This window comes from Chiloscyllium punctatum, chromosome 24, assembly GCF_047496795.1.
Source record: "Chiloscyllium punctatum isolate Juve2018m chromosome 24, sChiPun1.3, whole genome shotgun sequence".
Lineage (NCBI taxonomy): Eukaryota > Metazoa > Chordata > Chondrichthyes > Orectolobiformes > Hemiscylliidae > Chiloscyllium > Chiloscyllium punctatum.
The window spans coordinates 62,937,409-62,963,631 of record NC_092762.1 but is presented as its reverse complement, the minus strand read 5'-3'; the positions used below and the strand labels follow the sequence as shown (position 1 = coordinate 62,963,631).

Here is a 26,223-nt window from a genome sequence, read left to right as displayed (position 1 = left end):
GGGCTGAATGAGATTATATTTCTATTATGTGTTTAACAACCTTTAAATTCATATTAAAGGTATGTAGTTTGCATTATTCTATTTTATCTTTATTTATTTTGTAATAAAGTTTGTGTAGTGATTGTAGTGAGATAAGCCAGGTGGACTTCATAGAATATGAGTTCCCTGATTGGGACTGTTAATCTGGCTCAATCAGGGAGCCCTGGCTGACAGATATAAACAGGACTGTCAGACATTCTGTTCACTCTGACAGCTAGCTCTGAGGGAGCTGGATCAGTGTAAAGGACTGTAAATAAAGGGTGAGTTGGTGACAGGATACCCACTGCTGCAGGGTTATTTCACTTCTGTCTTGTAGTTGAAGCAAAATCTGCAGCAACAAAGCATAATATAATCTGTCAAGCCACGTTCCAGTCTAGGATCTGACTTGTCTGGGAATTAAACCAACTGTGATCATAATATCTTACAATTAGAGAAATCAGGGCTGGATTTTCTCATTTAGGATAGGAAGTGGAATTGAGACTATTTCTCGGTGCTGAACCCACCTTTGGGGGAAACTTACTCATTGGAAGTTTCACCAAGGCATTCCCATCACTTTGCATCACTATAGGCTCCCTGTCAAAATGGTTGTATCAGGTGCATTCTTGTAGTTGCAAAACCAACCAGAGACTCCTCCATTAGAGGAGTAGCAGGCTGCAGTAGAGGATAAGTCATGAAAACAGTGCTTCAACAAGGCAGCACCCTCTCAACAACCTTTCAGAAAGTTGAAGTTGAAAACAGCAACACTACAATGGGTAGAAGTGGAGGGTGGGAATAATGCAGCCACTCCCAGAAAAGGACTACAAAATAAATGAAAACAAAACATGCTAGAAAAACTCAGCAGGATTGTGGCAGCATCTGTCAGGGGAGGAACAGAGTTAGCATTTCTTGGTAAATAAATTCTGAAAGAGAGTCATATCAGACTTGAAATGTTAACTTGGTTTCTCTCTCCACTAACGCTGCCAGACCTGCCGAGTCTCTCCAGCATTTTCTGTTTTTATTTCAGATTTCCCACACCCACTATATTTTGCCTCGAATAGAGAGGATTGCTAAGCCTCATGATTTTCTGCATGTCTTCACTGCGCACCTAGCTCCTGGTGCATTGAGAAACTGGATGTTGAATAAGATTTTGCAGCCTGTTTAGCAAGGCTTTTTGCAAAGCTAATTAGCACCATCCTTGTGGGTTTGGATGGACGTGCTGGACATAAACTTCCTCCGCAAAAAATGTCTGCAGTTTAGTGGGAAATCTGCTAATAGGTTGCCACACGTATTTTCAGCCTCTGCCCATCTCTGTTCCACATGTGAATATAGTTCACTGTATCAGCAAGACATTGCACAGCATTAAGAGTGGAATTATGTAAATGACTTGCAACTGTGTTTTCTTTAAGGACATCTTAAGTGACATTTAATTTTACTGAGATCAGCTTTCAGCCACATATTTGAAAGCTGAGATTATCTCAATTACATCACACCAGCTTCATATCTTCTGCACCCACACAATAATATTTTTCCCACATGACATTAAGTGGAAGCTTCCAATTAAAAATTCAGTTCTTTCACAAAAGAAAGGCACCTGGAATGTACCATTATCCAGAGAGAGACAAAAACAAGTTAAAATCACCATCAGGCTAGCTTTATAAAGACCCATGTGCCGACCTTCAGAGAAACACTGGGTGATGAACAAGAGAAGGGGGACAATTTGTCCTTAATTTTTAATCTGGTTTCTTAAAACCAATTATCCTTCAACGATATTAGATTTGAATGGTTTTAGAGATGCAGTGACATGAGAAATATAAGTATGACGTGGAGCTCTAAGGAATATATTTTCATGCAATAATGAACTACAAAGAAATGTGCAATTTAGTGGGTTAAACTGGCAACTTAAATACCAGGAAATGCTGAATAAATAACATAAAATTGCATAATCTAAGGGAAATGTCACAAAATGTGTGCCAATGGTTTACAGATATCTACTTTTGAAATGTTGTGGTCACAAGGAGGATGTTGCTGAATGGAAAATATATTTTCCCCAACTGAAATAGTCAAGGGCATAGCACCTGTTTAAAGTTAAAACTATGTAAAGCATGGCAAGAAATATAATTTGCCCTGTAAAGCTAGAAAACACAACAATATTAATTAAAATGTATAACCTTTCAGGGATTCTATGACTCTATGATTAGTAAAAATAAGAACACAGTTCCATATATCAATAGAAATGAAAGCTGTTAAGTTTTGTTTAAGAATTTGAACATATTTGAATAATATAGTTCTGAGGAGGTAAAGTACAGGCACTTCATCAGTAAGCTTTGTCACGCTACCTTCCTAAACCTGCCTCATTACCATGCACCCAGTCAAGTGATGGCAGTCTGCAGCTATCCTGAACAATTTGCTTTATTTGCCCAGGATAGGTCAAACAGAAGGTAATTTTCACTCCACTTTGCCAGTGGGGATCTGCAGGATGGTGGGGGTGGAGTGTTGGCATGCAGTTGTTATCCATGGAGTATATCCTGAGATATTGGTGACTGAAGAAGTTCCCGAGGAACTTGCAGTGAGCTGGAGTCAGCAGGTTACTGCCTCAACTCTCGGGAATAGTTGCTGCCAAGTTTCTTGCATGGGAAAATGGGAAACTGCATATCAATGATATAATAACATACATACTCATACATGAAAACAGTCTTTTGCCACTCTTCAATGAGAATCTTGTCTTACCATTCAACACTTGGTTGCAGAATGGCGCTACTTGCTCGCGATAGTGAGAAACTTCTCACAGCCAATCTCGTGTGACTGTCCCATCAAAGTCCACACCATTATGGAGGTGGGAAGATTCTGTCTGAAGTCTCAAGCTGCAGTGTATGCAATATTCAGTGCTTTGATCCTACATTTTGATTTCACTTTTGAACTGATAGTAACCCAAATTGAAGAGTCTTCACTTAAATGTTCAAATTAAATTACGGGTTGTGCTGAGGGCTGTCAGAAAAGTAGTTTTCTGTAATTTCGTACTTACTTGAGCACACTATAAGCCTACCATATGAAGCATACTTCACAGAATCCCTCCAATGTGGAAACAGGCCATTCAACCCATCAAGTTCACACTCACACTCCAAGGAGAACCCCACACCCCTGCCCTGTAACCTTGCATTCCCCACGGAGAGTCCACCTAACCTGAATATCTTTGGACAGTGGAGAAAGCCAGAGCACTTGGAGGAAACCCATGCAGACACAGGGAGAATGTGCAAACTCCACACTGACAGTTGCCCGAAGCTGGAATCAAACCCGAGTCCCTGGAGCCATAAGACAGTAATGCTAACCATAGATCCACTGCACCACCCATAATTCTTAGGTATGGTCCAAAAAGCCATTACACCATACTTAGGACAATTGAGCAGTGCTCCCCATTGTGAAATCAAATAAATGTTGATATGGTGACAGGAAAAGGACAGCAATATAGTTCCAAATTAGGATGCAGTGTGCCCTGGAGGGGAACTTGCAGTTTCTCAAGTATCTACTGCTCTTATGTAGAGCTCATGGGTGTGGAATGTGCTGTCAAAGGGGCATTGCAAAGCAGCTACAGTACATCTTGTATATTCCACTATGTGTTCAGTAATGGAGGAAGTGAATGTTTAAGGGTAGGGTGCCAATCAAGTGGGCTGCTTTGTCCTAAGTGGTGTTGGGTTCCTTGAATGTTATTGGAGATGTATGCATCAGGCAACTACAACATAGTCCATCACAGTCCAGGCTTGTGCCTTGTAGATGGTGGACAGGCTTTGAGGAATCAGGAGATGAGTTTGTCACTAGAGAGTTCCAGCCTCTGACCTGCTGTTGTAGTTACAGCATTGATATGGATCAATGATACTGCCCCAAAATTGGTGCTAGGAGGTGTGGTGTAGATTCAGCAATGTTAGTACTATTAGCTATCAAGGGGTAATGGTTAGATTCTCTCTTGTTGGAGATGTTATTTGCCACTGAGTAGTCCAAGCCTAACTATTGTCCTGGTCATGCTGCAAGCAGGCACAAACTCCTTCAGTAGTTGATGCATTGTGAATGGTAGTGAACACAACGGAATCGTCAGTGACCATCCCAGCTTCTCATCTAATGATTAGAGGGCTGGTCATTGAGGATATAACTGGAGATAGTTGGGCTGAGAATACTCCCTGCAAGAACTCTTGCAACAATATCCTAGGGCTGAGATGATTAGACTCCAATAGTCAGAGTCATCTTCCGTTATACCTGATATGGAGTCACACAGAGTTTTATTCATCCCTACTGACATCAATTTTGCTACACCTCCTTGATGTTACACATGGTCAAATGCTGCCATGATATCAAGATCAGTCACTTATCTCCCCTTTAGAATTCAATTGTCTTGTCAATGTTTGGATAAAGGTTGTAATGAGAATCAGACTGAATGACTCTTGCAAAATAAATTGAACATTGGTGAACAGCTTAATGGTGGGTAAGTGCCACTTGATAGCATTAGCAATAGCACCTGCTATGAATTTGCTGATATTTGAGAGTAGTCTGATTGAGCAGACTCAACGTCTTCTGGATTTACTCTGAGGGGGTATGCCAAGAAGATACAACAATAATGTCCAAATCAAACGTTGTAGCATATTCACGAATCAGACATTACAGAAAGGGTTGAAAATACTCATTAGGTCTAGAACATCTTCAGAGAGAGAAACAGAGTTAACTGTTTGAGTCAAATATGAACCTTCAACTGAAGAAGATCTCTCTCTCTCTCTCTCTCTCTCTATCCAGATGCGGTTAGACTAAGTAACTGAGTCCCTTTCTAATTCTGGCATTCACAATGTTATGCTTTTACACTACATAATAATATGTAACATGACTCCCACCTGCAAGGATAGGCAATGCTCCAAACTCTTTTTTAGAAACAAATAGAAATTAGAAATACAAGCTCTTGTTATTTATGTTGCCTTTCCTTCATCCAGAAAATTCACAAATGTGCAAGTTAGGTGAATTGGCCATGTTAAATTGCCTGTAGTGTTAGGATGGAGTAATAGTAGTTCAGTAACTGTAGCATAATTCAATCGATTTCTCCCCTGCTGTCTAATATTCATCTGAGTTTAAAATTATTCTGTTATTTATCTTAGTTAATGCTGATCTCTAAATGGTGACTTGCATCAAATGCAAGTGATAGCAGTTATAGCTGTCATTTTTTATCTCATTCAGCACATTTTTATTCAATCCCTCCTAGTCTTCCTCTTGCCCTTCTGTTTCCCAGATGTTTGTGGCCTCCTCATGCTATTTCTTCTGGGCGTTTGTTTGTTTTTACTTTTTTGTCTTCCCCCATCTCCCCTTTCTATTCTCATTATATCCCTGATACGTTTATTATTGAACCCAGATACTGTATGTGCAGTGGTTCTGAGGCTATTGCAATTTAACCTGCGAAACTTTCTATTTCTAGGGGGAAAACAGGTATACTTGAATGTGAACAAATTGGGTGCACTGGAGCTGCATTTTGAAGCAGAAAGACCTGCCAGAACAGAATCTGACATTTGCAAATAACTGATTTTACTTTCTGGGCAATGGTGTCATTGAAAGTCAACATTTGTTTTTCACTGAATTATAGTTTTTGCATTCTGTCTAGCTCTTTATAGTGCCTGGTAAGGTGACAATGGTGGGAGTGCAGAGTATGGATGGGCAGGCTTTTAGCCCTCAGAAATCCACAGCAAATACATTAAACAGATTTTATCCACTTTTAACTATTAAAGAGTTGCAAAAGAGATAAAGGATGCCTGTGTAACATCTGTTCCAGGAGCAATCATCTTCTGGCCTACTTCACTCACAGTTCTGCAGCTGGGTCTGCACTAACTAGAGCAAAGAAATATTTGCTTTTTACACAATAACCTCAATGAGAAACTACAAGGAACACAAGTGCTCCCCTGGGTCAACAGTTTCTCTAAACAAAAACAGAAATTGCTGGAAAAGTTCAGCAGGTTAGGCCGCATCTTTGGAAAGAAATCAGAATTAACGTTTGGGTCCGGTGACCCTCAAAACTGATGGCAGCAAGGAAAATGTTGTTTTTTTATGCAGAAGATAGGATAAGATAGGTGTGAGGAGATAAGGAGTAAATGATAGGTCAGGATACAAGCCAAATAGAAAGAAGACAGTTCAAAAGACAAAGTAATGGATAACTATCTGGCTGAGGCTGGGGGTGGGGTGGGAAGGTGGGGAATAGCTGTTAATAGGGACTGTTAGGGGCTAACAATGGGTGGTGTGTAATAGCAGACCATGTGATAACAAGTCTAGATTAGAGTAGTGCTGGAAAAGCACAGCAGGTCAGGCAGCATCCGAGGAGTAGGAAACTCGATGTTTCGGGCAAAAGCCCTTCAACAGGAATGATAACAAAACCTGGTTTGCGGGAGTTGGAGCAAGGACATGAGAGAAACTGTGTAAAGTCCCTTCTAAACATGTACTCTTGTAATTTGCTTCAACCATTAATTTTAGAAGTCTGGTAAGGATAAATTACCTGAAGGCAGTTGCCTGCCCAATTTATTGTGGTGAAAGTGAGGACTGCAGACGCTTGAAGGCTTTATGTACAAAACGTTGACTCTTCTGCTCCTCAGATGCTGCCTGACCCCTTGCGCTTTTCCAACATCACACTTCTTGACTCTGCCCAATTCATTATGCCAGGTTGATTTTTATCACAAAGCAATCCCCCTCTGGAAGTGAATTACCTGCCAGCAGCTCAGGTAACTGTCAGGACCAAGACTGTGCACTCCTCGGGTCCTTGACCTGGGCATGTGCTGCACAATATTCTCGGACTAAACATTTGCCCATTCCAAAATCTACCCCATCAAGTGTGTAAAGCGAGCAGATTAGTGACTTTTTTTTCCTTCCTAGCACTCATATCAACATAAACTAAAATATATTGACCCTGTGATTTTGCATGGAGCTCCACTAGATTTGTAAGGCTTTCTGGAAGATGTAAAATTTAATAATAGAAATCGATTATTACTGCACAAGATGCAATAAGAAGAATACAGGAGAGCGACTGAAATTCTATACAAAATTAAATCTAGTTTAATTAATAAAAAAAGTCCTATCATGACAACAGTTAAACGCATGAAGTGAAATTTTTAACTCACGCGTATCTACTCACTACCAGAACTAAAAATTGAATCCATAATCTAAGCTAACGTTTCAATGCATGACGGAGGGAGACTTAGCTTCCTAAAAATGTTACCTTTTGGATGAGGAATTAGGCCAAGCCAGTCCACTGTTCAAGGTGAGGTAAAGAAAAATGCATGACACTGTTCAATTAACATCTCAACGAGAATCCTAAGCAACATTTATATCTCCATTAATGCCTAGAAAATAACTAAATGGCTATTTACTTCATTTGCTATAAATACAACTTGAAGTATATGTAGTGGCTACCAAGCTCACGCACAAATACAGAGCATTTGTATTTAGACATAGGTTATTGATTATGAATGACTTTGAGTTATCCTTAAGGAATAAAAGATGATATATCTTGCAAATTAATTATTTCTGTAACAAAAACTGAAAATGCTAGAGAAACTCTGTAGGTCTGGCAGCATTTGTGGTGAGAAAGCAGTTAACATTTGAATCTGGTAACCCTTCTTCACAACCATAGCAACCAGGAAAAGGCATTTTTTATGTTGAAGACAGGGAGGGATTGTAGGCCATGGGTTGGGGGAGGATTGCAAGGATAGCAAAGATGGAGCCCAGAGGGAGAAAGAGAGAGAGAGGACAGCAATTAGAGAGACAAAGGGATGGACAATAATATGCTCAGGAGTAAGAAACATTAATATTGGGGACCATTCTAAGGTGGAAATGGGTTGACTGTGCTAAAGGTAGCCCATGTCATGGCAAGACCTGGAGTGTGGGGTGATAAAGGTCATGGTTTGGTTATAGAACTATTTAACTTGAATTTAAAGGAGAAACTCCACAGATCTGGCAGTAATTTCTGCTTTGGTTTCAGATTTCTAGCCTCCTCAGTTCTTTGCTGTAAATTAATTATTTCTGACTTGTTTTCTTCCTATTTATAAAATAGATTTCTGCCTTCTGGTTTCTGAAGATGGCTTCCAAAGACTATATTCAATTAGTACGTATTTAAACACCGAGAGATGAAAATCATGTTTATTTACAAAAATTTCATTCAAATTTGGTAACTGCTTTCAAATTGTTGATACTAATCAGTACCAAATTGTGTGATATTTGGACTGAATGCTCCTAGTGAGGTGCGGACTTTTACACGACGTTAAAAATTTAGGTTTAAGACCTAACAGTCAACTATTGTAACTCACCACTGAAATCTAATTTCAAACAGTTACTGCAGGGGATTTCATAGTTTTTCACGGTAACCTTGGCACAAGATCAAGAAAAAAATATGCCTACAGTTGAAACAGCCATTTCTTCAGGCCCTCAGCTTATCTCCCTCTGAAGTTACATGAGGAAATTGAGACAACCTGCATCAAATTTCAGGACTGATAATTTTAATATATTGCTTTGTTGTAAACCTTGGATTTGGATAGTATGACGTGGAGCCAGAAGCCTAAATTATACTGTCAATTATAATAATGTGCATGAAATACTTTGCACAACCAATCCTGGGTGAAACATTATTAATAATTTGAGAGAGCAAGCAGCAAGATTGAACTTGCTACTAACTATTAAAAAGGAGAGCATATTCAATTCACACAAATTCTTAAGACTGAAAGGTTGGCTTTAAATTAGACTGCTGCTTTACATATATTCGCATCAATTCCAAACGGTGTCACACTAATTATTTTTCATCATCATTATGTTCAAGAGTAAGTAAATTAATATCCAGTAAATTTATTTATTTTGTTCCTATATTACATGCTGGTTATGTATTAATATGACATTTCTTACAAGTGCCGAACAACACATCATAAGTACAACCTCTGGGTGTGAGAGTGTAGAACATGGCAGCTGCACTGACTGTTGCTGTTTGTAAAGCTATTTAAGCCTTTGTTTCAGATCAAAGATTCCAAGAAAAGGATACTTGTACTTATATATATGTATTCAAAAAAATATATTGTTGTGTGCTAAATGTTGTTATAATTCGTCTTCAATTTATTACATGTATTCATGTGTTATATTACACTATTGTTAAAGTGACTAGCCTATTCTGCGGAGAAAGAAAATGATGTTTCATACTTATTTGAATGTTCATCTTACCAACTTAACTGATACAGTTCTGCAATATTACTTTTGAAATCTCGTAAAAATACTTCAAAAATGATGATCTCCAATTTTAGAATTTCTGTGCAATAAAACAAAGCAAACAAAAATAACTCTGATGATTGGTGAAAGGCAGAGAGACATGTTATACAATGTTCAAATGGATCTGAGACACAACTTTCTTAAAACATCATGAATGATATGATCATCCCTTATGAAAAGCATTATTTTTTATTGAACAAAATGCCAAAATCAACCATTTCAAAAGTTGTTGTCAGGTCTTCTTGTATATTTAGTTTTCATTAAAATAATTTTATGACTTAATCATGGAATTTTACTATACTCAGAAATTTAAAGTTAAGCTCGTTTCAAATTATAGGTTACAATTTTTGCCTACCATTGAATAATTTTAAAGGGATTCAATCTTAAGTTAAGGATTTTTCTAGCTGTGTACTATTGCTGTTTTAATACATTGCAAATATCGAATGATTCAACTTTGCAATAATAACATATTGTAATCTGAAAATAATATTAGCTAAGTCGCAATAGTTGCTGCTTTGGAAATAATTGAAAATCATAATTTCAAAACAGGCATATGATATATTTCTGGCAATAAAAATACATAAAAAGATAAATTTTTAAATCATCAGAAGTACTGGACATATAAATACACAATGTATCTGAATATACAATAAAGCTTACCTCCTGAATCGGTTAGATCCTACGTCATTTATAACTTTGAAGTATTTTCTCTGTACATCACTCACTTTGCCTCTTAATCAAAGGAATGATAATCTTTTCAAAACCTGTAAGTATTGTGAAAAGTATTCCTTCAACTGTGACAAATAAAAGCATTTGTCAACTAAAGCAGCTTTATTCAGACATAATCAGTAAGATCAAACTTTTAATATGCAAGCACAGAGGTTACGTGACGGAACTTGTAGGCAGATTCAAGGAGTATCTATTTCTCGGAACTGTGACCTACTTCCTTACTGCAGTACTATCAAAAGTACTAAACATGATGTTTATTATTTAATGTGTCCAAAAGGTTATAATTTTCTTTGCATGTTTATTGATGGTATTGATTTTTCTCAGGATGGCCTGTATTTCTGCTCAAAATTTAGCACCTGTGCAGTGGTTTCAACTTGCACCATTTCTGTAAAACAGATGTAAACCAAACTCCTGAAGCAAAATAGAGTGAGAGTCCTGCCTATTGAGAGGAGAAAGTGAGGACTGCAGATGCTGGAGATCAGAGTTGAAAATGTGTTGTTGGAAAAGCGCAGCAGGTCAGGCAGCTTCCAAGGAGCAGGAGAATTGACGTTTCGGACGTTTCAGGTTCCTGAAGAAGGGCTCATGCCCGAAACATCAATTCTCCTGTTCCTTGGATGCTGCCTGACCTGCTGCGCTTTTCCAGCAACACATTTTCAGCTCCTCCTATTGAGACCCACTGCTTTTCTCCAATGCTAGTCTGAGATTTGGTTGGGAATTCAGGATGCAATTACATTTTAACCATATCTAAGACAATACAGGTAGACAGCAAGCATACCATAAATGTCCCACGTTAATCTTCTCACAATGGATCTGTGTAATCTGCATTACTGATATGTATTTTGTATAGCATTGAATAATCTATTACTGTATATTTTATTACTGTAAACTCAGCTTTTGTACATTCTGTGCCAGAATACACTAAATTTTGTGGGTATAAAATTGGGATCAGTAGTACTCACTTCCTTGGCATTACACGTTACACTTTGTTTCCAAAATTGCATTTTCAGTTCATCTGCATGCTTTTGGTGTCAGTGTGCCAATTACAATGCCTGTGAGAGTGTCAGCATTGGTGCAGAGTCTGAGAGCCATATGTAGAGGAGGCAGATTGTGATGTCAACTAATACTGCCATTTTGAAGCTCTGTTCTCAAGTTCATACTCTAGACACCCCACCTATTGCTATTTAAAGGGATCATCAGTTGTCTTCAACTTAATGGGTTTTTGTTTTCTTACTGTGATTGCAATATATTAAGCATAACACATTACCAGAAGCAGGCAAAGAAACAGAAGAATTCTAGTACAGAAATCCAAACCTGTATAGGGTTTTTTGGGAACAGATCCATCGAAGAACAGATTTCTGGTGTTCTGTGATTGTCTGGAGGTTGCTTACGACACTGGTGCCTTCCACTGCTTTAAGTAGAATATTATTACATTGGAGAGGGTTCAGAAAAGATTCACAAGGATATTACTGAGACTGGAGGGGTTGCATTACAAGGAGAGGCTGGATAAGCTGAGACTTTTCTCACTGGAGTGTAGGAGGTAGTGGGGTGACCTTATAGAGATTTATAAAATTAGGAGGAGCCTAGATAAGGTGAATAGTAAAGGTCTATTCCCTAAGGTTGGAGAGTTCAAAACTCGAGGGCATAATTTCAAGGTGAGAGGGAAAAGATTTAACAGGGATCTGAGGGGCAACTTTGTCACACAGGGTGGTTCGTATGTGAACTGTCAGTGGATGTGGTAGAGGCAGGTGCAATTGCAACATTTAAAAGATATTTGGACAGGTACATGAATAGGAAAGGTTGAGAAGGATTTTAGAAACAGACTGTGCAGGTTTGGGGAACAATAAGGTGGATGGGAAATCTCCCAAAGTGCTGAGGTTGTCAATGGTCTTGGAGATGGCAAGTGGGGTCGTGATCGAGGGGGCAGTAGGAAGAGGTATCAGCAAGTTGCTGTCTGGCCTCAACAAGGTCAGAATGCACCAAGGACCGTAATTTCCCCTCCCAAGTGATCAACAATGCCCTCAATCACATCTCCATCCCCCACACCTCTGCCCTCAAATCCTTCCCACCAACCATCTCAAGGACAGTCCTCTCCTGATCCTCACATTCCACCCCACTAATCTCCAAATCCAACTCATCATCCTCCACCATTTTCGCCACCTGCAGGCTGACCCCACCACCAAAAACATACTTCCTTCCCCAGCCCAATCTGCTTTCCATAGAGATCATTCCCTCCACAACTCCCTCTTTAAGTCCGCACTCCCCACTAACCCCTCCTCCACACGTGGTACTTTTCCCTGCAGCAGCAGAAGGTGCAACACCTGGCCCATCACCTCCCCCTTCACTTCCATCCAATTGCCCCAAAGCATCATTTCACGTCCAGCAGGGATTCATCTGCATTTCCTCCAAACTGATTTATTGTATCTGTTGTTCCCAAAGTAATCTCCTTTACATTGGAGAGACTGAGTGCAAACTCAGGAACTGGTTCAGGGAACATCTGTGGTCTGCATGCTCCAATCAACACAACCTCCCTACCTCCAGCCACTTCATCTCCCCCTCACACTTCCACTCCCCCAATGATGTGTCCATCCTGGGCCTCCTCCACCATCAAAATAAGGCTACACGCAAACTGGGAGAAGGACACCTCATCTTCGACCTCGGGAGCTTAAAACCTTATGGCCTCCACATTGAATTCACCAGCTTCCAAATCTCCCCATCCCCCACCTCATCCCAGTCCCAGTCTTCCCTCTCCACCCTGCTCCCTTGACCTGACCTAACCTGTCCATCTTCCTTCCCACCTATTCACTCTACCCTTCCCATTGGCCAGTCTCAATCACCGCCTACTTGAATCCACCTATTGCCATCGCACCATGCACCCCTACAAGCCTCCCCGTAGTCGTTCAGGGAGAGGTGGGCGCCGCAGGGAGTGGAGTGCATCATTTCTCCCTCCAACTCTATTTTGATTTAGTCCCTACCCTCCCCTTCACTGTTTTGCTCACACAGCATTGCCCTGTGGTTTGAAGGGCAGTGCTTGTCACTGGCCACTCGGGTGTCTTTCCTGTCTTCCTGGTGGTGGAAATTGAATAAAGATTCGTGCACTTTGTGTCTTTCACTGTGTCTCACACCTGCACACACACACCATGGGTGCTGGGGAAAAAATAAGCTCTACCGCAGTTAGGCGGTAGTGTGGGGGTAAAGAAAAAAAAAAGGAGGAACAGGTGTCCTTAAAAAGAAAAAAAAAAGGAAAAAAAACAAGCCTCCCCGTCCCTCTTTCTATTTATTTCTCAGCCTCCTTCCCCCTCCCCTGGGTCCTGCCTGAAATGTCAACTCTCCTGCTCCTCTGATGCTGTTTGATCTGCTGTGCTTTATCCAGCTCCACATTTTATCGACATGGACAATGGCAAAACATGTGGTAGAATTGGGTGAGAAGCCCAGTGAGGCCTATCTCATGCCAGGGACAACTTACCGCACCATTTAACTAAGTTCCAGACCTTGAGGTAGGATTCGGGCTAGACTGTGGTAAATTGCCTATTAAGGGGCTTACTGCTTGTTAACCACCTCATTAACTGCAAATCTCACCTCATCAGTATGAAGCAGTCGATTGCATTATCTGCTATGAGCAACTAAGATGCTAAGAATTCACGATTTGGATGTCAGAGCAGGTATGTGGCAACTACAGCTCGGCACTACTGCGGAGGTTCCAGAAAAACTGAAAGAACTGCGGATATTGTAAATCAGAAACAAAAGTAGAAATTGCTGGAGAAGATCAGCAGGTCTGGCAGCATCTATGAAGACAAACCAGAGTTGACATTTCAGGTCCAGTAGGCAAAAGTGAGGACTGCAGATGCTGGAAACCAGAGTCTAGATTAGAGTGGTGCTGGAAAAGCACAGCAGGTCAGGCAGCATCCAAGGAGCAGGAAAATCAACGTTTCGGGCAAAAGCCCTTCATCAGGAATGGAAGCAGGGAGCCTCCAGGTGAAGACATAAATGGAGGGGGGAGGGGGTGGGGCTGGGGAGAAGGTAGCAAAAAGTACCATAGGTGAATGGGGGTGGGGATGGAGGTGATAGGTCAGACAGGAGGGTGGGGGAAGGTAGCATAGAGTTTGCTACCTTTCCCCACCCTCCTTCTCTGGCCTATCCCCTCCATCCCCACCCCCATTTACCTATTGTACTATTTGCAACCCCCCCCCCCAGCTCCCCGCACCCATTTATCTCTTCACTCTGGAGGCTCCCTGACTCCATTCCTGATGAAGGGCTTTTGCCCGAAATATCGATTTTCCTGCTCCTCAGATGCTGCCTGACCTGCTGTACTTTTCCAGTAGTCCTCTAATCTATTTCAAGTCCAGTGACCATTCCTCAGAACTGCAGATGTTCCATGTTCGTCACCAAGCAGCATAGTTTCAGAGCATGACCTGTCAGCACAAAGCACATGTATCCCTTATTCAACGACATTGGCACTTAATAATTGCCAATCCATCAGGAGCTGAAGGTAACTTGCTGATCTATTCGCGGGATGCTGAGGAAGTTGAGACCCCCACACTGCTCCATGCTCCGGAAATTGCCTTTGAACACCTGCTGCACACTCACCTCATTTGCAGAGATTATCATCCCTACTGTGTGAAAGCAGCCCATTCGGCCCATCAATTCCACATCAACCTTCTGAAGAGCAGCCAGCCCAACCATCTACCATATCCCTCTCGCCCTCCATTTCCCAGAGCTAATTCACTTAGCCTGCTCATCCCTGGACACTAGAGTCAATTTAGCATGGCCACTCCACCCAACCTGCATATCTTTGGACAGTGGGAGGAAACCGGAGCATCTGAAAAAAACCCGCACAGACACAGGGAGAATGTGCAAACTCCACAAAGACAGTCGCCCAAGGGTGGAATTGAACCTGTGAGGCAGCAGTGCTAACCACTGAGCCACTCTGCCACCCCTGGATAAGTACCCAGCTCTTGGATTAGAGCAGGCTACATGCTTAGTGCTCACTCACTTCGCACCTACCTGCATGCTCACTGCTTCTTTACAATACCATGCCTTGCCTTGCTGTGACAATGCGTGCCAGACAGCTTGCCTTAATGGTTAGCAGTCCTCAGTCAAGGGGCTGAACATCTTGTTGCAAAACAGTTTGCTGTGTCAATCTCACACCTGCACATGTGCCAGCAACCAAACACACTGCGTTTGCAGCAAACAAGCAGCCATGTCTCAAAGACGCAGGAGAGTTGTTCTCACCAAAGACCATGGAGCATTTGTGAGTCCGGGGGAATGCAGCAAAGTGAAAGGACAGCCTCTGGTACCAGTTCGGATGATACGCCATGGTTAGGCATCCAGTTAGAATGTTCTCATTCAGAGGTTCTGTGTTTGAGCTGTCCAGGCAGTGGGTCGTGGTCAGTACTGTGGCTGTGTAGCAGTCAGTTTAGGGAATAGGGCTAACATAATCGTGAAGCTGTCCAGGCATCAATGAGAGATCCCGGAACCAGTGTCTGGGACTTTCTGGCTCAGTTGCTCAATGGCTGAGTACAGCCAGTACATTGGGTCTGTCCAGTAAAACTGAAAGGAAATTGGGGTGAGGGGGGTGGTGTTGCTGTGTGAGGGATAATCGGGAACCTATTTGCAAGGTTGGGCTGTGGGGTAGGCACATAGTGGAGATGACAAATTTGAAGGGAGTAGCTGTATTTCTAAGGAGGGATATGGCAAGGTATGGGAAGGGGATCATGCTGGAGGGTGTGGGTGGCAGGGGTGTGCTTCATCTATGAACTATCAGAAAGTGGATCTGAATACCTGAAGTTTCATTGACACAGCATGGACTGGTTGGACCGAAGAGCCTGTTTCTGTACTGTATGACTCTATTACTCTATGTACAGCCAGAGGAAGGAAACCACAGTCTGAGTTGTGCCCCCAGGAACTTTCTATCTTGCTGGAAATAGGACTACACAGTGAAAAAGAAAATAGCAACACCTACACCTGAAGTGAATGGGATAATGTTTGTGACCTGTGAGGGGACTGTGAAACCAATTGATGTGAGGCCTTATAGAGGGCAATAGAATGACACATAGACCCATGCACATAGTCCAGAGCACAGACTCCCCAGAGTTGCTAATCCCAGTGACCCTAAAGGATTGGCCCCCTTTGTGCAATACACCTGCCTGCCAAACTATTGGTGACCAGCTCATTCAAGATTCACATTTTTGAATTCAGAAGTCATGGAAAGGATGCAATGTTTGACCAAGAAGGACAATAGTGCCAGCAGAGCCCATTGCCCTGTCTACACCTTATTCCTTTTGCACATGCAGCAACAGGGTCTCAACATAAACATCAATCCATGTAAGGGCATCACATTAGGCATCATGTTGGCACCGTTATATTCAGGAATAGACAGATACTCCAACAGGTAGATATAGTGAAAAAGTATGAATGTTTTTTGAGATGTGGGCATTGATATACAGAGGAATGTCATTGTGCCACGACTGTGCCCTCAAACGGTTATCTTTTTCCATCCGTCCCACCTCGGATCTGTGCAGTGCCAGGTTCCCTTCCTGGGCAGAAGGGAGCCTGCTTTACTGTGGATCTCATTACCCCTGGAGATTTGATTAGATGACACCAGCGGTGTCAGTATCTAAATAGCACAGACATGCTGAGTGTCTCCTGGCCAAAGCATGTGGGCTCTCCTAGGTTTGAACTTCCAAATCAGAGTGGGGCAGGCAGGGTGGAGGTGTAAGGTCTCCTGAATGGAAATAGGGGTGGGTAGGGGAGTGCTGGTTATGGTTCCTCCTTAGGCTGGGTGCCTCCTGGTACCACCCTGTGTCCCTGTGAGGAAGGGGAACCTGGAATGGGCTCAGATTTCCCATCCTCCAGCCACCTTGCCTTTGGCCATGAGGGACAATGGCTAGAGTGGGGAGGCATAGGTCTGTGTACTTTTATAGCAGACTCAGATAGACCTGGCTTTCCACAGCAGCCACCAGCCTATAATTAAAGGCAGCCAGAAGAATGCATGCTTGAGGCAACTCCATCCCCAAAGTATAGCTGCACTACTGCAGCCTCTGGATTATGACAGCCATCGACTCCCACATGCCTGCCTGCTGCTCCTGTGCCTCCTTGTGCATTTTACTGAGCCTCTGATTGCTGACACCGTGAGATCCCCTCCTGCCTGGGACTGAGCAGATATATAGTCTCTAGCATTCCTCATATGCCAGCAACCTGAGGAATTTCTATCTCAGTCGGCTTCAGAGCTGTTGCAGTGAGGTGCTCACCAGCTTGATTTCCCAAAAGGTCTATGTCTGGAGTTCCCACCAAAGTGTCAGGATCTGAGCTCGCAAGGGGTGCAGTAGGCAGCCTTGCCCATACGTCCTCTGAAGCCTCAGAACTTCCTTCTTTCGATGTTGAGAGGGTCATTCCTGTCAGATCAGGCTGTTTCTCTGTCATGGTAATGGCCAACCTGCTAACGCCTACAAATCACGAGAAAGGGCGTCACTGCCAACGGTTGGAAGTGGTATGCAATAAATGGGCAGCAGGTTTAACATGAGAGTTCAGTGGAAATAAAACTGACTGATGGGACATGGGAATTTCAGCATGTCTACAGAAGCAGTCCCAATCTTCTCTTTTCACGTGGGTGAGGAGCTGAACATCCAACATCTCACCACCCATCCTGCCTCTTTTTGCCCTGCAAAAGGCTGTTCCCTGTTGTAATATGAGAAAGGGAGGACCTAAGTATGATGTAAATGGTGAGTACATTTAGTGCTAACTTCTTCTTGAGCATCATCAATGTTTTTCAAGCTTCATTCATCAAAGTAAGTGGTGAGTATTCCATCACACTCCTGCATGCACCTTCAAATGGTGGATGGACTTCAAGAAATCAGAAAATGAGTTAACAGTGAACCTAGTTACAAGAATACATAAAACAATTATATTTCAGGTTTTTGAGTGGAGCAGAGAAAGAAGAATATTAGATTTGTAAAAGCAGAACTTTAGTCTAGCTCTGTTTTTCCTGCACCTTCTCTCAGCCTCTCAAAACAGTGCTCAGTGAAAAGCAAATTTGAGAAATATCCATTTACCATGAGCTCAAACTTACCTACAAATTTCACAAGTGAAAAATACAAGTCATCAATGGCCATAAGTTAAAATTAACTCTAAACACTTTTTAACCTGCATAAACTCAATTGTTTTTGTACTCTCTTTATTAAATGTTATATCTAATGTTTTATCTGTATTTGATGTTGCATTGTTTCAGAGTTAGTAATAAAATTCATTATTTTAACTCAAAAGTAGATTGCTCCTTAATTTTGACTACCTTTCCTTCTGATTTCTATTGACTTCAATTTTATCAAGATTCCTTTGTGTTACATTTACTCAAAAACTGTCTTAATGTCAAGGACAATCGCTGTCACCTCATCTCTGGAATTTGGTTCTTCTTCTCCACGTTTTACTCAAAGCTGTAATGAAGTATGAAGCCAAATGGCCTTGGCAGAACCCAAACTGAACATCAGTGAGCAGATTGGTGCTGAGTAAACACCTATGGCTAGATAACACAATCAAGTAACATCTTTTACCACCTTGAAGTGGAGAGAAGGCTGATGATATAATAATTGATCAGATTAGATTTCTCCTTTTTGTGGACAGGACATACCTAAACAACTTTGCACATTGTTAAGATGATAGGATCTTGTGTTGTCAATGTATTCAAACAGCTTGACTAACACAGCTAGTTCTGCAACACAACTCTTCAGTGTTATTATTAAAATGTGCTCAGAGCACACTGTCTTTACTGTATCTAGTGCCTTCAGTCATTTCTTCATAGCATTGGTATCATCATACTGTCCACAGTCCAACTTAAACCGAGAAACAATTGGCAATGCATTAAAATAGAACAAAGATTATTGGAATGAAAAGGGTGTCAAGCAGCATCTGTGGAGAGAAACAGTTAAAATGTCACATCTGTGATGAGAATCGTCAATTTTAAATGTTCACTCTGTTTTACTTTCCATTGATAATATCAGACCCACTGAATATTTCCAACATTTCTAGTAATTAATCACATTTTCCAGCATCTCTAGTATGTAATTAAAATTACAAGAGTTGCAAACTCGTCAAAGGTTAATAAGATCATGGAGTCATCATTCAACAATGCTGACATCTGTGAATACCTGAACCACGGAAGAATAAAACCAAAAAAAAGTTGACCCTGATCATATTAAACTTCGAAACTGTGAATGAGATTCTCATTTTTTTTGGTATGTTCAAAAGGAAATGAATGTTAACTTGCTTGAATATGCAGTCTAAAATCAGACAGTATGTATTGACAATTTGATCATAAAATATCTACAGTGTAAAGTTGATAATATTTCTTTCTTCATTCAGTTCTGCAGAAAGGACTTTGACTTGAAACATTAACTCTTTCCACTGATGCTACCAGACTAGTTGAGTATTTCCAGTATTTTCTGCTTTTTATCATCAGACAGTATATAGATTGTCGTAAAGGATCGTAAAACAAGGAAGGCATTACCATGATCGTTATTATGTTTTGGGGATATAAGAACACAGTTGAAGTGACTTTGAGCTGGAGGTTGAGCTATCATGCCAGAAGATACCAGCTGGGCCAGGCACTCTTCCGAGAGATGGAAAGGGGTAGTATCATTTTCCTTTTCTATAATTACTGCTGCAATATCAGTGCTTGTAATCAATAACTGTTTCACCAAATCTGATGGCACCTCTAGATTTTTAACACATTGTCCACCTCTAGAGAATTTGTTTACCTTACAATAGTTTCCATTTCCTTAACGTTGTCTACACCTACACCATTACCAATCTCCACAACATATCTCAACTCTGCTCCACCATCAAATGCTCCAATACAGAAACACTTTCATGTTATAATCAACCTCAGAGTCACCTATGACAACAGTCTCCTTGCTGGTCTCTAAACCATTTATTATCTAAAATGTGTTCAAACGTCTGATGTACTATCAGACCTTAGGCCCAATTCCCCTTTTATGTCAATTCGCTTAAAGCCACAGAGGTCTACAGCACAGAAAAAGACCATCTGGCTTATCAAGTCTGTGCTGGTCAAAAAACACCACTAACTATTCTAATTCCATTTTTCAGCACTGTCCCATAGGTATGTATGTCTTGGCATCGCAAGTGTATATTTAAATACTTCTCAGGGAACTATATTAACTCCCCACTATCAATGCTTTACATCTAAATTTTATCATTTATGGTAAAATCCTTTACTACCTTTGTCCTAATTTCTGGTATTGCCTTCCTAAACCCCCTTGCCTCCACTTCTCTCTGACATTATGAATTCCTTCTCAAAACCCAACCCTGTGACCAGTCTCTTGCTTGCTTCTTCAAATTCTTTCCTTTATTTTCCATTAGCCTCACAGATGAGCCAGATTTTCACATTGATAACATTGTCTAACTGGTACTTTTTTTTATTTGTATATATTTCACACTACGATAAACTTTGGATTACTGTATCCCATCTTATTTTGTTTATGGCATAATAGACCTTGTGAATAGAATGTTGGTCTGGAATATACTGACTTTAGATTCATTGGGAGTTCACCATAATGTCCAGGAGCTAAATTAGACCCAAATACAAAGTGTGTGGCCTCCTTCCTAATCTTTCTTCTTTTGTAGTTATTCTGTACATAAAGTCTCAATCACAAAAAAGACAATAGATGATCAGTTTCCTGTTTCTGGCTGCACACTCTGACCTATTTGCAACTTGACCTTTTTCACTATCTATCCTTGGGAAACCCTCTCAACTCCTTGCAATTTCCTAACTCTCTCATCTTTGTCCTACATTCCATTGACAATTTTGCAGCTACCATACATTGTGGCTTTAATGATCAAAAGGTCAGTATTCCCAAACTCCTCTCATTTGTTGTGCCTTTTGAAAATTTTACACAATGTGTATTATTATAACTTTTGTAAAGAAAATAATCTTGTCTTTAAAATGGACATACAGAAATTTACAAAATGGCTCCCAGATGTCACCTGAGCACTCTTGCGGATTCAACTGGTATGAAGACCAGACTTTATCTATCTCAAGAAATTGCCAAATAACTTTTAAACATCAATAAAAATTTCTAAGTGCAAACATCAACTCCTTGCAGTGTGAATAGTGTTTTCCTACTTCATCTCAAACCAGACAGATGAGAACCATACATGCTAATAGTTGAAGTAGTTATAAAGTTAATCATTTTGACTGAAAGACATTGGATGGATTTATGCCCGTCCTAGGTTAATCTAATACCTGACTTGGAAGCATGATTTTACCTTTCTGGTATAACAGCTATTTTAAATTTTGATCTGTATTAAACACTGACTGTGAGCAACTATTTGTGCAGAACCACCAGGATAAATTCTGAGAGACATCATCAGGGATAAGGTCTGCCGTCAAAGGGAGCACAAGAAGGAAAGCATATGAAATCAACTACTGTTCCACTGAATGTATCAAGATAACTTGCAAGTGCCATAACTGCAGAACAATAAGGGATAAAAAAAAATCTTTTCTCTCTCTCTAATATCCTACTGGCCTGCTAAGTTCACATGTCTAAAGCAGATATTAACTATTTGACTACAGAGCCATTGCACATGTGAGCTTGACTTCAAATTTCAAACCCTTCACTTCAGAAACTGAAATTACAAGATGTAACAGGCATGCAACAGTCTTGACCTATTTTTAATTTTTGTATATGTATGTTAGCTCATAGCATTATCACTTTTACTCTAAGAACTACAACAATTATCATGCAATAAATTAACATTTTAACTTGTTTACAAATTGAGGTGTGCTGCTGTTTGTAAATTGAAACACTCGATCTAAAAGGGGGCTGTAAACACTTATTAATGTAATAAATGAAATAATCAGTTAAGACAGGACTTCAACACAATCTGACATGCGGTCATGACAAACTGTTTTGCCATTACCCATGATGACTTCCAGACTTTGTGTTTGTCCACTCTTCATAAGACCATAAGACCATAAGACATAGGAGTGGAAGTAAGGCCATTCGGCCCATCGAGTCCACTCCGCCATTCAATCATGGCTGATGCGCATTTCAGCTCCACTTGCCAGCGTTCTCCCCGTAGCCCTTAATTCCTCTAGACAACAAGAACCTATCAATCTCGGCCTTGAAGACATTTAGCGTCCCGGCTTCCACTGCACTCCGTGGCAATGAATTCCACAGGCCCACCACTCTCTGGCTGAAGAAATGTCTCCGCATTTCCGTTCTGAAATGACCCCCTCTAATTCTAAGGCTGTGTCCACGGGTCCTAGTCTCCTCGCCTAACAGAAACAATTTTCTAGCATCCACCTTTTCAAAGCCATGTATTATTTTGTACGTCTCTATTAGATCTCCCCTTAATCTTCTAAACTCCAACGAATACAATCCCAGTATCCTCAGCCGTTCCTCATATGCTAGACCTGTCATTCCAGGGATCATCCGTGTGAATCTCCGCTGGACACGTTCCAGTGCCAGTATGTCCTTCCTGAGGTGTGGGGACCAAAACTGGACACAGTACTCCAAATGGGGCCTAACCAGAGCTTTATAAAGTCTTAGTAGTACATCTCTGCTTTTATATTCCAACCCTCTTGAGATAAGAGACAACATTGCATTCGCTTTCTTAATCACAGACTCAACCTGCATGTTTACCTTTAGAGAATCCTCGACTAGCACTCCCAGATCCCTTTGTGCTTTGGCTTTATTAAGTTTCTCACCATTTAGAAAGTAGTCCATTCCTATATTCTTTTTGCCAAAGTGCAAGACCTCGCACTTGCTCACGTTAAATTCCATCAGCCATTTTCTGGACCACTCTCCCAACCTGTCTAGATCCTTCTGTAGCCTCCCCACTTCCTCAGTACTACCTGCCTGTCTACCTAACTTTGTATCATCGGCAAACTTCGCTAGAATGCCCCCGGTTCCCTCATCCAAATCATTAATATATAATGCGAACAGCTGTGGCCCCAGCACCGAACCCTGCGGGACACCGCTCGTCACCGGCTGCCATTCTGAAAAAGAACCTTTTATCCCAACTCTCTGCCTTCTGTTAGATAGCCAATCCTCAATCCATCCCAGCAGCTCACCTCGAACACCATGGGCCCTCACCTTGCTCAGCAGTCTCCCGTGTGGCACCTTATCAAAGGCCTTTTGAAAGTCCAGATAGACCACATCCACTGGGTTCCCCTGGTCTAACCTACTTGTTACCTCTTCAAAAAATTCCAACAGGTTTGTCAGGCATGACCTCCCTTTACTAAATCCATGTTGACTTGTTCTAATCAGACTCTGCTCTTCCAAGAATTTAGAAACCTCATCCTTAATGATGGATTCTAGAATTTTACCAATAACCGAGGTTAAGCTGATTGGCCTATAATTTTCCATCTTTTGCCTTGATCCTTTCTTGAACAAGGGGGTTACCACAGCCATCTTCCAATCGTCCGGGACCTTTCCTGACTCCAGTGACTCTTGAAAGATCTCAACCAATGCCTCTGCTATTTCCTCAGCAACCTCTCTCAGAACTCTAGGGTGTATCCCATCGGGGCCAGGAGATTTATCAATTTTAAGACTTTTTAACTTTTCTAGCACTATCTCTTTCGTAATGGCAACCATACTCAACTCAGCCCCGTGACACCCTTTAATTTTTGGGATATTACTCCTGTCTTCCACTGTGAAAACTGACGCAAAGTACTTGTTAAGTTCTCCTGCTATTTCCTTATCTCCCATCACTAGGCTCCCTGCATCAGTTTGAAGTGGCCCAATGTCTACTTTTGCCTGTCGTTTGTTTCTTATGTACTGAAAGAAACTTTTACTATTATTTCTAATATTACTGGCTAGCCTACCTTCATATTTGATCCTCTCATTTCTTATTACACTCTTTGTTATCCTCTGTTTGCTTTTGTATCCTTCCCAATCTTCTGATTTCCCACTGTTCTTAGCCACTTTATAGGATCTCTCTTTTTCTTTAATACATTTCCTGACTTCCTTTGTCAGCCAAGGTTGTCTAATCCCTCCCCGGTTAATCTTTCTTTTCTTGGGAATGAACCTCTGTACAGTGTCCTCAATTATACCTACAAACTCCTGCCATTTTTGCTCTAGTGTCTTCCCGGTTAGCCTCTGCTTCCAGTCTATTTTAGTCAGTTCCTCTCTCATGCCCTCATAATTACCTTTATTCAACTGTAACACCATTACATCAGATTTCGCCTTCTCCCTTTCAAACTCCAGACTGAACTCTACCATATTATGGTCGCTACTTCCTAAGGGTTCCCTTACTTTAAGATCTTTTATAGAGTCTGGTTCATTGCAAAGCACTAGGTCCAGAATAGCCTGCTCTCTTGTGGGCTCCATGACTAGCTGTTCCAAAAAGCCATTGCATTAACTTTACAGTTTATGCTTGTTCTATATGTTTGATCAGTGTGTACAATATTGTTTGCAGTCTATCAATTTTGCTACTTCTTGCAAAATTGGAGACTTTTGTTTCTTCCCTTTGATCAAGTGACTGACATATTTTAAAATTAATAACATCCATAGTGATTACTGAGGCACTCTGCAAATTTGTTGCTTCAATCCCAAATCACACTCTGCTTAATTTCTTTGAGACTTTTTAAAAATTTATTTCAACAGTGACTCAACTGTGCTATAAGTTTCAAATTTAGGTAGCATTACCAAAGCGTCACTTTAGAAAAAGCTTTGAAGAAATTGCATTTTAAAATATTCACTAAATTTATACGATGTGTCTTTGAGGTACAGTTTGAATATGTTGGTGAACGCAAACTAAAATAGATCTATAAAATGAAGAATAAGAAATAAATCTGCTTCTTCTTTCTCTTCATAGCACTTCTATTTCAGTTATCTCTTAAATATTGTTTTCCCTACGTACATAGCCCTCAAAAGATCAAGATTCTTCTTAGATTGCATTTTGTATTCCTTTGAGTTCTCACTACTGGTTATTTTCTTACTAATATTTTTGAATTGATCAGTGCTGCATTTATTATAAATTTGTTCTTCATAAGTAGCTATTGTTGCCCCCTTGATCTTGCAGCATTTCTCCCCATGCTTCAATTGCCATATGTCTGCTATCCACGTGCATTAGCTCTATTCTACGACAGATATCAATCTACAAAATAATTGTACAGTACAATACGCACCTTTGATTGGAGCCTGGATCTTGTACTGAACTCACTAACAAAACAGTATGCTGAAATTTATCATCTGCTCCTCATCGAGTTGATTATTAATGTTAAATGAAAATGCGTTGGACCATCATCCACTTACTTAAAATTATAAAAATAAATGCAAATGTAAATTCGTAAAGTAAGCAATCTGATTCAAAGTTCTTCACATATTTGTGAGAATATTGCATTCAGTTTTAATGATTAGTTTCTGATATCAATTCTCAAAAGTTTCCCATGGAGTAGCTCAAAGTTGTGGTCTTTGTCTAACTGTTAAACTGAAGACGAGAATGTTCACAAGTATACAGCTACTCCCCAGTACCCAGTTTACTATCCAATTTTGTTAAACTGATAAATACTCATTCTAGTGTAATATTATCCATGTGTTATTATGTTGTTTACTGAGTAATTACCAATGCAATTGATTTTTTCATTGTTTCTTGTGTTCTTATTTTATATTTTACTAGAAAATTAATATTAGACAAAGGTCATTTTAAGATTCACAATCTTTGAAAACAGATAACTTGTCCAGAAGCTAGGTGCCAGCATGATCTGCTGTACTGAACTTATATTTCTGTAATGGTGAACAGTTTATTTCTGTATTGTCTAAAATCTTGTAACTCAAGAAACTATGCCTCAGTACAAAGTTAAAAATCACACAACACCAGGTTATAGTCCAACAGGTTTAATTGGAAGCACTAGCTTTCGGAGCGCCACTCCTTCATCAGGTGGTTGACAATCACCTGATGAAGGAGCGACGCTCCGAAAGCTAGTGCTTCCAATTAAACCTGTTGGACTATAACCTGGTGTTGTGTGATTTTTAACTTTGTACACCCCAGTCCAACACCGGCATCTCCAAATCATGCCTCAGTACATTTGCATCTAAGTCAGCATTGTAACTGGCGATGAATTCCACTAAAGTCATTGAATATGTGACAATAAAGGCTATAAGGTTATTCTATTCTGTTCTAAATTCAAACTTACAGCTCAGTCCAGCAACAGACCAAAATTTTCCAGTACCTATTCTATGAGCTGCATTTGAAATTAGATGATCA

At 40.6% G+C, this 26,223-nt stretch overlaps 1 protein-coding gene across 1 annotated transcript in view; it reads right to left on the bottom strand.

Annotated features, from left to right (window-relative positions):
- Nucleotides 1-10,074, bottom strand: part of zap70 (zeta chain of T cell receptor associated protein kinase 70) — a 98,527-nt gene extending 88,453 nt beyond the window's left edge. Inside the window, exon 1 of the mRNA XM_072593584.1 lies at nt 9,934-10,074. The gene's annotated coding sequence lies outside the window, so the exon portion shown is untranslated. The remainder of the gene's footprint in view (nt 1-9,933) is intronic.
- Nucleotides 10,075-26,223: the final 16,149 nt, after the last annotated feature.